This window comes from Papio anubis, chromosome 4, assembly GCF_008728515.1.
Source record: "Papio anubis isolate 15944 chromosome 4, Panubis1.0, whole genome shotgun sequence".
NCBI lineage: Eukaryota > Metazoa > Chordata > Mammalia > Primates > Cercopithecidae > Papio > Papio anubis.
Window position 1 is genome coordinate 169,612,432 of NC_044979.1, and position 12,425 is coordinate 169,624,856.

The following is a 12,425-nucleotide window of genomic DNA, read 5'->3' on the forward strand; positions in this document are numbered from 1 at the left end:
CCTTGTTAATTGGTCACTGGTTTACAATAGGACTAATTTCAGTGATGGCAGGCACATTCAATTCTTAAAAGTAGTATCTGTAGTTAAGGATTGTTGGGTTGTATATGTCCATTTAGGCTAAAATGTACATGTAGGCTTCAGAGCTGCACCGTGTAATCTGTCAGGGAGTGATGTTCGCAGTCCACTTTTTCTTTCAGTGTCTGAGTGTTTGCTTATTTTAGGCATGTATTAGTACAATATGATTTGTACGCATTGTATTAACCTCTTAGGTGTTTGAAATACTATTGGCATGCAAAGATTGCTTTGTCTAGAAAATATTTTTTTTTGCTCAGAGTATATCTGTGGAATTAAAAATAGTTTACCCGTGATCCTTGGAAAATAGTATTACCATGAAAAAAATTCAGGTGCTCTCTTAGTAAAGAGTATAGAGCAGGGACGTGATGACATTTTTATTTTTGACTGGGCTTTGTGTTTCCATGAAATAGAAGCCAAGTTATTACCTTGACTAACTTTACTTTGTTTTGTCTTTTGTTTCTTTCACTCCCACTCCAGATAGATAACATCAAATTGCAAATAAAACGAACTCAGATCCCAGGTTGTTCTTACCTACCTTTTGGCCCATGGTATAATTGACTTGTTTTGCTTTCCCTTCCAATCATTTTTACTATGATTACAGTCCCAGGTAAGGGAATTTCTATCCACTTTGGGCATACCTCAGTAGAGGTTGGTGTAGATGAAATTGCAAGTGAAAGCACAGACTTAGCAAAACTTCCTTTATTGCAGCCCTCAATCCTCATAAACTGGCATTTTTCTGCTTCTGTCCCAGAATCGAGAATTCCTGGTTTTGTCTTTGTTTAGACTTCAGTTTTTAAAAGTTTCTCTGTAACACCTACCCTGGTGGTTAAGTGCTTTAATTTTGTCAGCTGAAGAAACCAAGTGCAGTTATAGTAGCCAGGTTGCTGTGGATATAATTCAGTTTGAGAAAATTCTCATTGTGGTGATCAGAAGTGCAGTGTTATGGTTGCATTTCAGCTGCTGGGAAGATGCTCCTGCAAATCCGTGTGTCGTCTTTGCTTCCATTAGAAAGGTGCAGAATTAGTATAAGTTCCAGATATCTGCTCCCTTTTCATTTTGTGCTCAGATGCCCTATGTATGAATTCTGATTATAAAATATCTGTTCAGTCTGGTTTTGATTCAGATTTAAGGTGAATTTCTGTTGCTCAGTTGAAAAGCTAAATTTGAGAGTAGGCTCTGTCAGGCATGTTGTAGGAAAGGTGTATGGCACTGAAGTGTGTGGTTTTGTTTTTTAACTGCTTGACACTGTTAAGTAAGCAAATGACCCAGTCATGGGTTGTTTTAATTGCCTTTCTTCTGTTGGTGTACTGCTTGCCTTCTGTTTTGTTAATAGTCATATGAGAAAACAGTTGCATGAAGTATAGTATCTTGAAGCTTTAAGACACCAAGTTTCCATTAGGGAGTCTGTCTTGCAGACTTTGGTAGCATTATTGGTCTCGTGGGAATGCCATTCTCATGTGTGGACTAAGTAAGGGCCAGGAGTTTTTGCAAATTTTGTGTATGTAAGAAGATTGAAGAAAACATTTTTCCTAATGTCATTTTCTTAAGTATTTTATCTGATTAGGATGGACTCATTGGAAACTACTGATAATTTCTTTTTTTTTTTTTTTGCGATGGAGTCTCGCTCTGTCCCCCTGGCTGGAGGGCAGTGGCGTGATCTCGGCTCACTGCAAGCTCCGCCTCCTGGGTTCCCGCCATTCTCCTGCCTCAGCCTCCCGAGTAGCTGGGACTACAGGCGCCTGCAACCGCGCCCGGCTAATTTTTTGTATTTTTAGTAGAGACGGGGTTTCACTGTGGTCTCGATCTCCTGACCTTGTGATCCGCCCGCCTCGGCCTCCCAAAGTGCTGGGATTACAGGCGTGAGCCACTGCACCTGGCCAACTATTGATAATTTCAAGATTTCCTATCAACTGGCATCCAAAGAAAACAGTTGTGACCCTATTTCCCTGGATTTTTATATCCCTTTACTTGCCCTATGTTTGCAATATAAGAGGAAAATCCAGCTGCCTTTATAATCTAGAATACCATGTTTCTGTTTTTATTTCTTAGGTTTAATTCAGGGCATAATTTCTACCAGTCCATCCAAATACTGTTAAAGTTACCCTATTTGTGGTCTTACTTCTTACTTCTTGAGTGTTATAGTCTCCAAATGTTAGAGAAAATTAGAAGGTTTTAAAGTTTTCCATCTAAAAAGTATCTTTCAGAGGAAATACCCCAATTTCTGAATCTTCTGTTTATAACTTGGCCTGGAGAATTATAATCTGGTCTACCAGGAAGATGCTTGTGCTTAGGTTTTCTGCCTTACTCACATGGAAAGATGAGTAGAAACTATTTCCTTCTAGAAACAGTTTTTTTCTAGAAACATAAAATTGGAACCAAGTAGGCGGAGAACAGAAAAAAACACAAAGTTGACCTGTTAGGATGTTTTACCTCTATAAACCTTAAAGTTGCTAGCCTTTGAGGGAGGCTGGATGAGTTGATAATAATACCTAACCTTAGCAGTTGATTGAAGTAGGGGTGCAGGGGTTATGTAGGTGTGTGTATGTATTTAAGATATATGTACACACATATATGGATATTATACACACATACATATATACAATTCTCTCGAATTCTTAGCCATCTTAAGGTTAGGTAGAGTGATTTCCATTTTACAAATGGAAAAACCGAAGAATTAAAACACAGACTTGGACATACGTAACGGTAAATACAGTAGTTTAATGAAACTTTGTATTGTACCCATTGCTCAGCTTCAACTGTTAATTTTCAGTCTCCTCACCTCTATTTTCTTTATCTTAAAATTTTTTTCCATTAATTTCCCTTGGCTAACATGACTAAAAAAATTTGAAACTGTAAGAACAGTTCATTTAACACTTGTATGATTTTTGCATAGATCACTAATTGTTAGAATATGCGTTATTTATCTTTTTTTAATCTGCATTATTTTGAGAGTTGCAGACATCTTGACATACCTTTCTTAGGAATAAGGGCCTTCTTCCTAACCACAACATAGCCATCACATTTGAAATTGACATTGATATGATACTACCACCAAAGATTCAATTCATACTGAAATTTATGCCATTTTTCCAGTAATAGTTTTTAGTGTTTTAATTCAGTATTCAATCAAGGATCATGTATGTACTTGTTTAGTCTCCTTGAACAGTTCCAAAGCCTTTGTCATTAATAACAGTGGCACTTTGAGGAGTTTTGGAGTCCAGGCCTACTGTTTTGCAGAATCCCTCACTTTGGAGTTGACTGTAGTTGGTTTTCATGATTAGAGTTAAATTAGACATTGTTGACATGAATGAATATTCTATAGAGATGTCAGTGCATCACATCGGGAGGCATACCACTTTGTTAAGCAGTCATTTGGTTAGATGACATTCACCAGAATGCGCCATTGTAAATGTACCCTATTTCCCTTTTGTATTAAGTGATCTATGGAGTAACAAACTTGAGACTGAATATTTTGTTCTCCAACAATCTTCCATTGGTTTTAGCATCTGTTGGTGACTGAATCAGTTATTACAGGAGTACTTTAAAGCAAACCTAGGTATATCATTTCACCTGTAAGTAATTAGTATGTAAGAAATAAGGACTTTTAAACAACTGTAGTGCCTTTATCACACCTAACTACAATTCCTTAACACCTAATGTTCGTGTTCAAATTCCCTGAATTGTCTAAAGTGTCTCTCTGCAGTTTTGGTTGACTCTGAATCTAAACAAGGTCCACAAGTTATGTTTACTTGATGACCTTAAGTCTCTTACTCTGTAACAGCTTCCCCCACTCTTTACCTTTCTGGATTTGGCTGGTCACTTATGCTGTTTATATATACATTCTTCTATTCCAGGTAATTTCTCTAGACCCATAGGTAGAAATTTGATTAGATTCAGCTTTTGTTTTGTTTTGTAAGAGCACTTAAGTGGTCTTGGGAGGGATAGATCACATCAAGAGGGACACATGTTTGCATTTTAGAGAAAAGATTAATTCTTGGTGTGGGTACAGATATTATCAGCCTCATCCATCCATTTTGAAGTCTCCCAGCAGCCTTTCTCCTGAAGGTTGTAGCATCCCTGTACTCATAGCCTGGGTGCATTACTTCAGGGCTTACCGGTGGTGATTTTTCTCATTACATTAGTCCTTTTGCATCAGTTAGCTGAATTTTATCTGACTTGTGTTTATTTGTAGGTTTAGTGTGTGTGTATGTCTTCCTGAAAAGTGTTGTAAAAGGATGCATTCTTCATCTTTATTTCAGAAAGGATGTTCATGAACTCCCTTAGTGATCCTCTCAGATGTCCTCAGTTTTCTCATTTGTAAATTGGGAATCATCATGTCTGCCTCTTGGGGTTTTTGTGAGGATTAGATGAGCTCAAACATGTAGTGTGAAAATAGTGGTTGGCACATGGTGTTTGGTAAATGCTAGTTACTAAGATAACTTCTTTAGTTTTGTGGGAACTGAACCCAACTGTAATGGAGAGGTGGAAGAGGGAGTTCTTCATGAGTTCATATCAGGGTGCTTGGGTTTCTGTTGGGTGAGCTGAAGGGAATTGTTGCTTGCCGGCACTGACCTGCTCTTTCAGCTGTGTGGAAACAATTGCCAGACAGACACGCACAGGAAAGGTCTGCACATATCACTGCACACTAGGAGGTGGATGTTGACAATTGCAGCAGTAAAACTCGAAACACATTACACAGTGGAGTTAGCACAGTGAAGGGAAGTGGACCAGTCTGGTGGCAGGCGGTAGGTTGAGGGAGATGGTGGCTCTAGATACAGGTTTTTACTATGTCATGGTCCACTTAGATTTTTATCTGAGTGAACGTGTTTGCCTAGTCCGGTTTGCCTTGTCGTTCCACATACCCTCAACTAGAGCTATTTGAGATTGCAGATCACTGGTGGGGGAGGGAGGAGAATCTTTTTCCCTTTAGGCCTCTTTAATCTGCATCTCTTGTCGCTTAAAAAGCTCACTGTCTACGGTAATATAGGATATTGGAAGTTTAGCAGTCTTGATGGTGAAGAACTTAGTTGTTAATATTTGATTTGTTTATTTAACAAACATTTGAGCACCTGTAATATGTAAGATGGTGTTCTGGACACTAGGACACATCAGGGAACAACACAGAAAATTCTATCCTCATGGAGTTTACATACATGATAGTGAGGAGACAGAAGAAACGTTTAAGTTTTATAGCATGTTAGGTGTGGAGTACTGTGGATAAATACAAAGTTGGAGAGGAGGCATTAAGATGGTCAGGGAAGTTAGTTTGTGCAAAGACGTAAAAGAAGAGGAGACAAGTCTTGTGGAAATCTGGGGTTACAAAGTGTTGCCTGCATAGGAAATAGCCAGTCCCAGAGGCTAGTTTGGTCCATTGTGATGAAAGGGTTGACTGCTTGCTGTGCTTGTGCCCTGTAGTGGGCCAAGGGCAGAAGCATGGAGACAAGAGGCCAGGACAGTGATCTGGGTGAGATGGATTGGTGATTTGAACCAAGGTGCTAGTAGTTGTCTTTGATTCTGGATGTATCTTAAGTAGAGCCAACAGGCTTTGCTGATGGATTGATTGCATGTGGGTTGAGGGAGAAAGTGAGCAGTCAAGGATGACTAAAATTTTTGGACTCAGCAGTAGTGAGGATGAAGTTGCTATTCTGATATGGGGAGGATTGAGAGTAGAACAGGTGTTTTTGGGCAAAAGCAAATTATTCATAACCCTGAACAACAGGCAGCTACAACACTTCATCCGTTAAGAGCAGTTGTCCATAGATTTTACTGTGAGAACCCTCGCATCTGTAGATTGTACAGCTAATTCTTTCAGCTTAATGTTTTAAAGTTTTGGGAGTTGATAGATAAAGATTGGCTAAGATAGAATCCTATGGCCTGTGATGACTGGGTCAAGTATAGAATACGCCTTAAGACTTACTATTTTTCCCCCTCTGGTGGAATGACTAACACTGATAAAAAGAATGAAGGCAAAAAGCCTTGAACTTGGATGGTGAGAACATAGATGGGTCTGGTCTTACAGCTGACTCATCCGGGCTTTGCTGTATCTGAAGCCTATGCCTGGGACTTCTTTTTGTTTTTAATCTCTTTGTTTTCTCCATACACATCCATTCATATGATCACACAAAGATTTCAACTGGTTTTTATCTTACGTGCTGTTTGCAGTCTTACTTTGTTAACAGTTGTTATATACCCATCTTGGGTATTTTCAAGCACAACTTTTTAAACATGCATGATCTTTTATCAATATCGTTAATGTTTCTTCCTGTCAGTAATGTCCTTTTCATTGAAGGTAGTATTGCATAGTGATTAAGGGCAAAAGCTATTTAGACATACAGATGGGAGTGCACATCCTGGCTTTAACACAAACAACTGTGGCCTGGAGTGAGATATACTACCTCATGGCTTCAGTTTTCTCATCTGTAAAATGGTCATAATAATTGTACTTATCTCATGATTGTTAAAAGGATTAAAGCAATGCACATAAAACTAGACATAGTACCTAGATGGTGTTAGGACTTAGGTTAGTGTAAGTTTTTTTTTTTTTAATTTCCATTATTTATAGTTCACTTATCTTTGATAAACAGTCTTTTACAAGCAGATAGTGTTGAGCTTCTTGAATTCTCACTGAGTTACACAAATGTTTTGGTCGAGATTACATAGTAATAGGCATTACTGCTCTGTTATTTCATATTTTCTTTTCTTTTTGAGACAGATTCGCTCTGTCGCCCAGGCTGGAGCACAGAGGCGTGATCTCGGCTCACTGCAACCTCCGCCTCTCTGGGTTCAAGCGATCCTCTCGCCACAGCCTCCTGAGTAGCTGGGATTACAGGCACGTGCTACCACACCTGGCTGATTTTTGTGTTTTTTGTAGAGATGGGGTTTTGCCATGTTGGCCAGGCAGGTCTCGAACTCCTGGCCTCAAGTGATTCACCCACCTTGGCCTCCCAAAGTGCTGGGATTACAGGCGCGAGTCACCATGCCTGGCCTGTTATTTCATGTTTTCATTTATCTTTAAGAAAATGGGTTGTTGGGAATTGGCTCCTATATGTGATCTAGTATCTTTCACATAAAAGTTAAAACCAGTAGTAGTTTCATAGTTGTTCTTCCCTCATTGACTGTCATATCTATAAGGTCTTATTTCTCTGAGATTTCTTTAAAAAAATTCATGATGAGCCAAACTTGTTGGTAGAATCGGGTTAAAATGAATATATCTTGGGCGGAGTGTGTATGGATGAAGTAAATCTGGTGGTTTATGAACTTTTCTAGGTGAGTAAGATTTTATTTGAGGAAATGGTTTACTTGGGAAATTATCCATTCTCCCCACCCCTGTCCCGGGAGAAACTGATAAAAGTAGAGCTGTTCTGGTGGTAGAGGGTTGGGAGGAGGGCCGCAGTCCCTCTCTACTCTGCCTCAACTTCACGCATCAGAATACAGCTTCAGCACCATTTGAGTCCAGTCAGAGCTTTGTATAATTATTAACTTTTAAAAACTTGAGGGTGCAAGTTTAATAGAAATGTTTTGTCAAAAAGATTTAAGGGCAATTCTTTATATTTTAGGTACGGTTAAAGCATTACGGTACAGGTTGAATATCCCTTATCTTAAATGCTTGGGACCAGAAGTGTTTGGATTGTGGGATATTGCATATTACTTGGTGGCTGAGCATCCCAAATCTGAACATCCCAAACCCCAAATGCTCCAGTGAGCGTTTCCTTTGAGCATCTTGTCAGTGCTCAAAAAGTTTTGGATTTGGGAGGAGCATTTCAGATTTTTGATTTTTGGATTATGGATACTTAATCTGTAGTGTTGTCTTTAGCTCCACTTACAATTTAAAACTGGCTGGAGTTCAGGCCAGTTGTATTAGGAAAACCTGTTTTGCTCTGTGTTACTGATGAACCGCTACAATACCCTAGCTCCACATTTTTAAAGTAAGCAAGGGTTGAGGACAGTCCTGTGTGAGTACACATACACTTTGCACCAAGCATTGGTAGTCTCTTCCACAGCTGGAATTTGCTTTCCTAGACCTTGAGTCAAGGTGACAAAAGTGAAAGCTTGTATGAAAAGTCTTAAGAATTTTATATAAATTTTTTCTTTTTGTGTTTTACTTGAAGTGATTTAAGTAGGAGCTAATAGTTGATGAGACAGTTGGGAGTCTAAAATGTTAGAGAGAGCTGCGTCTTTAATGCATTATTTTATCTAGTTCTTCTATATATAAATAACTTGGGAAGATCCTAATATGCCTTGCACATAGTTGACAGTTTAATTTGAAAGGAACTAATATTACTTCTAGTATATTCAGGTTGTAGGGAGTAAACTGACATTTACTGAGCCACCCTCCCCATTGCACTGGGCAATACTAGCTTTCTATGTTACTTATTCCTTATAAATCATAAGGAGCAAGTTGGTTTCATTTTAAAAGCTAGACAGTTGAGGCTCATAGGGATGAAGTTGTTGCCTGAGATCCTACAGTTAGGAAGTGACGGAGCATGGATCCCACCCCTTAAAAGCTGTGCTGTTTTCTTCTGTACCATGCCACCTACATAGATGTGGTACCTACACCCACCTCCCTTCTTACAGAATCATGAAATCTGTCTTGTCTGTTGGGGTGGGGAGAAAACAAGCTTGGGTATGCCCATGTTTTTTGTTTTTGGTAGGTTACACAAAAGTGATTGTAATTCAGGTAATTAGGTTTTCAGAGGTGTCTGTGTGTTCTATAACCCTGAATTATTAGCTAAGTGAATATTTTTCGTTTGGATCAGAGGATGAGCAGGACTTACCACGCTTACCATTGACAGAGTCCTGGGCTAGACGTCTCAGATTGTACCTTGAGTGTGTGGTTTGTAAATTGACTCCAAAGCTAAAGAGGTGGTTGTTTGGTCACATTTAAGATTATTGCATTCTACTCTTTGCAGGCCTGCCTGTGTCATTGAACTTATTATGACTTGAAGCCCTGACTGAGTATAGGAGATAATTTTTCTTGTTCCTTTTTTGGTTTTTATGGCAGGTGATTTTAAATTTTATTAGTTTTTATTATTTATTATTTTTTTGATAGTGTGCCCATATATCCTGCAGTTTACAGATAGTTCCAGAATAATTTTCTGGTTTGGAAAATAAATGATATGGTCACCCAGATAGTACAGGAGAGATCTGGTCATGATAACTAATTACATTTTGGTCAATGTGGTTATATCACCTGAAGAAGTAGTTATTTAAATTTGGTCTTACCTTTTTGTCTCTATTTGGTCTATTTGGTCAAATGCAGCAAATATTTACATTTACACTTCTCTATTTGGATTAATTCTTCAGTTGCAATTTAATTTATCCAGATACATGGAATAGAACTAAAACTGCATTCTAATTCTTTGCAAAACAATAAAATACTACTTTCTGAGAAGGCTGCCTTCTCTTTTGGGAAGAAGGGGAATCTGCTCTGTTTCAAAGCACCTGTGTGTTCAATGTTTGGCTCAATCTGCTCATCACCACTAGGGGACTGTTTCTTTTTGCATTCTACAAGTATAGTCCCATTACAGAAGCTTTTTAAGAAAAAAAATGGACTACCAAGGAACCCACTTACAAGCTTTTCATAACTGTACCTATTTTATTGTCTTATAATTTTTACTTGAGAGGTTTGCCTGAATGGTGAACTGTGACAATAGGCATATATAAATATAAAAATACAAGTTAAAAAGACTCATGTTAGCTGAAGATTCTTCCATGTATATTCTTGTAAAAATAAGGGAACCCTGGACAGTGCTCATTGTATTTTTTCTTTAAAAGGAAGAAAAACATATATATATGTAACATACTGTATATTCAGAACCATTTTTAAGGAATGTACAGTTTATCTCTTGAAAGACTGAAATTCAAGGCTGTGACTATGACTAGAGTGTAAAATATAGCTGTATTGCATTATAGTATTTTATATATTCCTACAAACTAAATTGACCTGTTTTTGGTTTTGTTTTTCCTTTTCCAGTCTTTACCAGGTGCTGGTCTCTGCATGTATTTTAAGTTGGAAAAATCTAGAAACCTACCCACAGACTGGTACGGTATCCAGTGAGAAGGGAACTGTCTGCAGTGGCTTTGAAGGATCTGAGGAAGCCTAGGCCGAGAGTTGAGAATTCAGCCTTGAGCTAGTGTCAGGCTATTCTCTGCTACCTCTCCTGTGGGCAGAGCAACTTTACTAGAGAAGTTAGGAGTTAGGGCTAGCATGAGAACTTCATGCAGTTTGAGCATTCATCAGACAGCAGAATATAGCTTCTATATCTACCTTGCATAAATCAGATTTGACAGTGAAAAACAATGTTACTGATAGTAACAGTGCTTCCCAGTGATTGAGGAAGTGCTTGTTTTCTTTTTGAGCACTTTGTTCTCTGAACAAATAAGCTGCAGCAGCTACTATGACGCATAACCCACCCTATTTCCCCCCCAGTTAAAACCACAAATACCCAATGTTTTTCTTTCCCTTCTTTGGAAAGCATGGTTGCTACTGCCATTGGGAAGAGTGATACCTGATTAGCCAGGTAGCCTTCTGAAAATTGAAACAAGTGGCCTGAGGATGACGTGGATGGCTATTGGGTAGCAGAGAGCCCTGGAGGCAGGATTTCATAACTGCCAACAGCAGTTTTCCTTGTAATTGACACAGCAGTTTTCATTGTAATTGACAAGCTTCCCTTACGCAGAAACATTTAAAGGTACCCTTTTAAATAATGTTTGCTAGTCATCTGATTAGATTTTACTTAAAATTTACATGATTCCTCCTACATAATGTCAAAGCCTTTGTTTAAAAACTTGAAAACTTTTGGGGGTGGGAAAGGTGGTCATGGAAATATGATCATCTTCAGGATTTCGCAGGTATGAAGTGATACAAATCTCAACTTTCAAGATTTTTTTTTTTTTTTCTGCTTTTCTCTGGCAATCTTATTTATGCCAGCCATTGACACTTAGAAAGCATTTAAATCACTTTTCATAGCATAATTATTGTAGTGCTTAATGCTTTAAAAAGGCATGCAGGTGGGATTGAGACATTTCTATCCAGGCAGCTTTTTCTGCATTAGACCTAAGAACCTAATTTTGTAGGGCAGTGGTCTCTAGGCATTATGTTTAGCTCCTTTTGTCAGTGAGAAGTGTGTTGTAAAGTTTCTAATACTGTGGTCTGCTGTGAACAGTTTTGAGAACAGGGAGCTTTAGTATCATTTATAGGACTTAAAAGGAAAATGCCTAGATTCATCAGAAAAAGCATGGAAAAACATTTTGCTCTGAGGTTGCTTTACTGCAAAAGGAGAAATCACTTAGAAGTTAATGTGTGGAAGGCATTAGGTTGAATAAAAATGTGTTTTCGTATTGATCTGTCAGCTACAATTACAATTAACTTTGAAAATTCAGTATTTGTCTCTTTTTCAGGAGAAAAGACATCAAATTAATACGTTTAATTTTAGGTAAATTTAAATGTCTGTTTTGCAGAGTGATTATCTTAATCCAGAACTGAGAAATTCCTGATGGTCCTACTGAAGATTTATCTAATGGTCAACAAATGTCTGTTTTGTTGAGGTTTGGCGGAGATAATAATAAATCATTTTTTAGTCTTCAGAAAACTTTTCTCCTCTTCCCTCTTTTCTCTGCTTCCCTATACCCTTCAACAAAAAGCATTAAAAGGAAAAAATACTCAATAAAATCACCTTTAGTCAGTGCTATTATCCTCTCAGAGGTTCTTTTGGAAATATTGCCTGATGAAAAGGAAGAGAAGGAAATTACCTCTTTTAAAGTTTTCTTTTTATTTTCTTGCAGCGTCTTCTAACTAGCAGAAATAATACAATTTTTGAGTTGTTTTGTAAGTTGGATATTTCTAGTTTTGTGTGGAATATCTTGTTTCCCATTAGGGCAGGGGACGTCTCACAAGTTCTAGGTTACTGTATGACTACTATATCCATTTACTGGAGTTTAAGAAGCTTTGTAACAATACATTTCCAGAGACTGGGCAGTACTTGGTTTTCTATATTTAAATTTTCTGAGGGTAGATGATAACATCTAGTAAACACCACCAGGTTCCATCCAGGACCCTAACTGGCCATAAAGTTAGCCCCATACTCTCTTAGGATTCATAGTATTTTAAGATTTCATTTTTGTGCTCTTATTATTAATTAGTGTTTTCTTCCCTTTAGGGTGCTTTAAGATCTTAGTACCTGTTCCAATCTGAGACTACCACAGTAAGACAAGAGAGGGCAATGCTGTGGTAGGCAGTTAGCTGCTGAAGTTAGGCCACTTAGTTATGAAGTTGATTAATTTTTGTCCTTAGTTCAAAATGATTAATATTCTCACTGACATAAGTATCAGCTGTGATCATATAGATTGCT

The 12,425-nt window shown here is 38.0% G+C and overlaps 2 protein-coding genes across 7 annotated transcripts in view; both read left to right on the forward strand.

The window, feature by feature from the left end:
• The window catches only part of SLC5A3 (solute carrier family 5 member 3), a 32,829-nt gene that overhangs the window by 8,932 nt on the left and 11,472 nt on the right, over positions 1 to 12,425 (forward strand). The window contains exons 1-2 of one of the 6 annotated variants that reach the window (XM_009202279.4): positions 1,866 to 5,567; positions 10,049 to 10,766. The exons of 3 other annotated variants lie outside the window; for them this stretch is intronic. The gene's annotated coding sequence lies outside the window, so the exon portion shown is untranslated. Of the gene's footprint in view, positions 1 to 1,865; positions 5,568 to 6,999; positions 10,767 to 12,425 lie in introns of those variants that run through there. 2 more of the 6 variants (XM_009202281.4, XM_009202278.4) reach the window with 2 other exon arrangements.
• MRPS6 (mitochondrial ribosomal protein S6) overlaps positions 1 to 12,425 on the forward strand; it is a 67,843-nt gene that overhangs the window by 8,613 nt on the left and 46,805 nt on the right. The window lies entirely within an intron of this gene.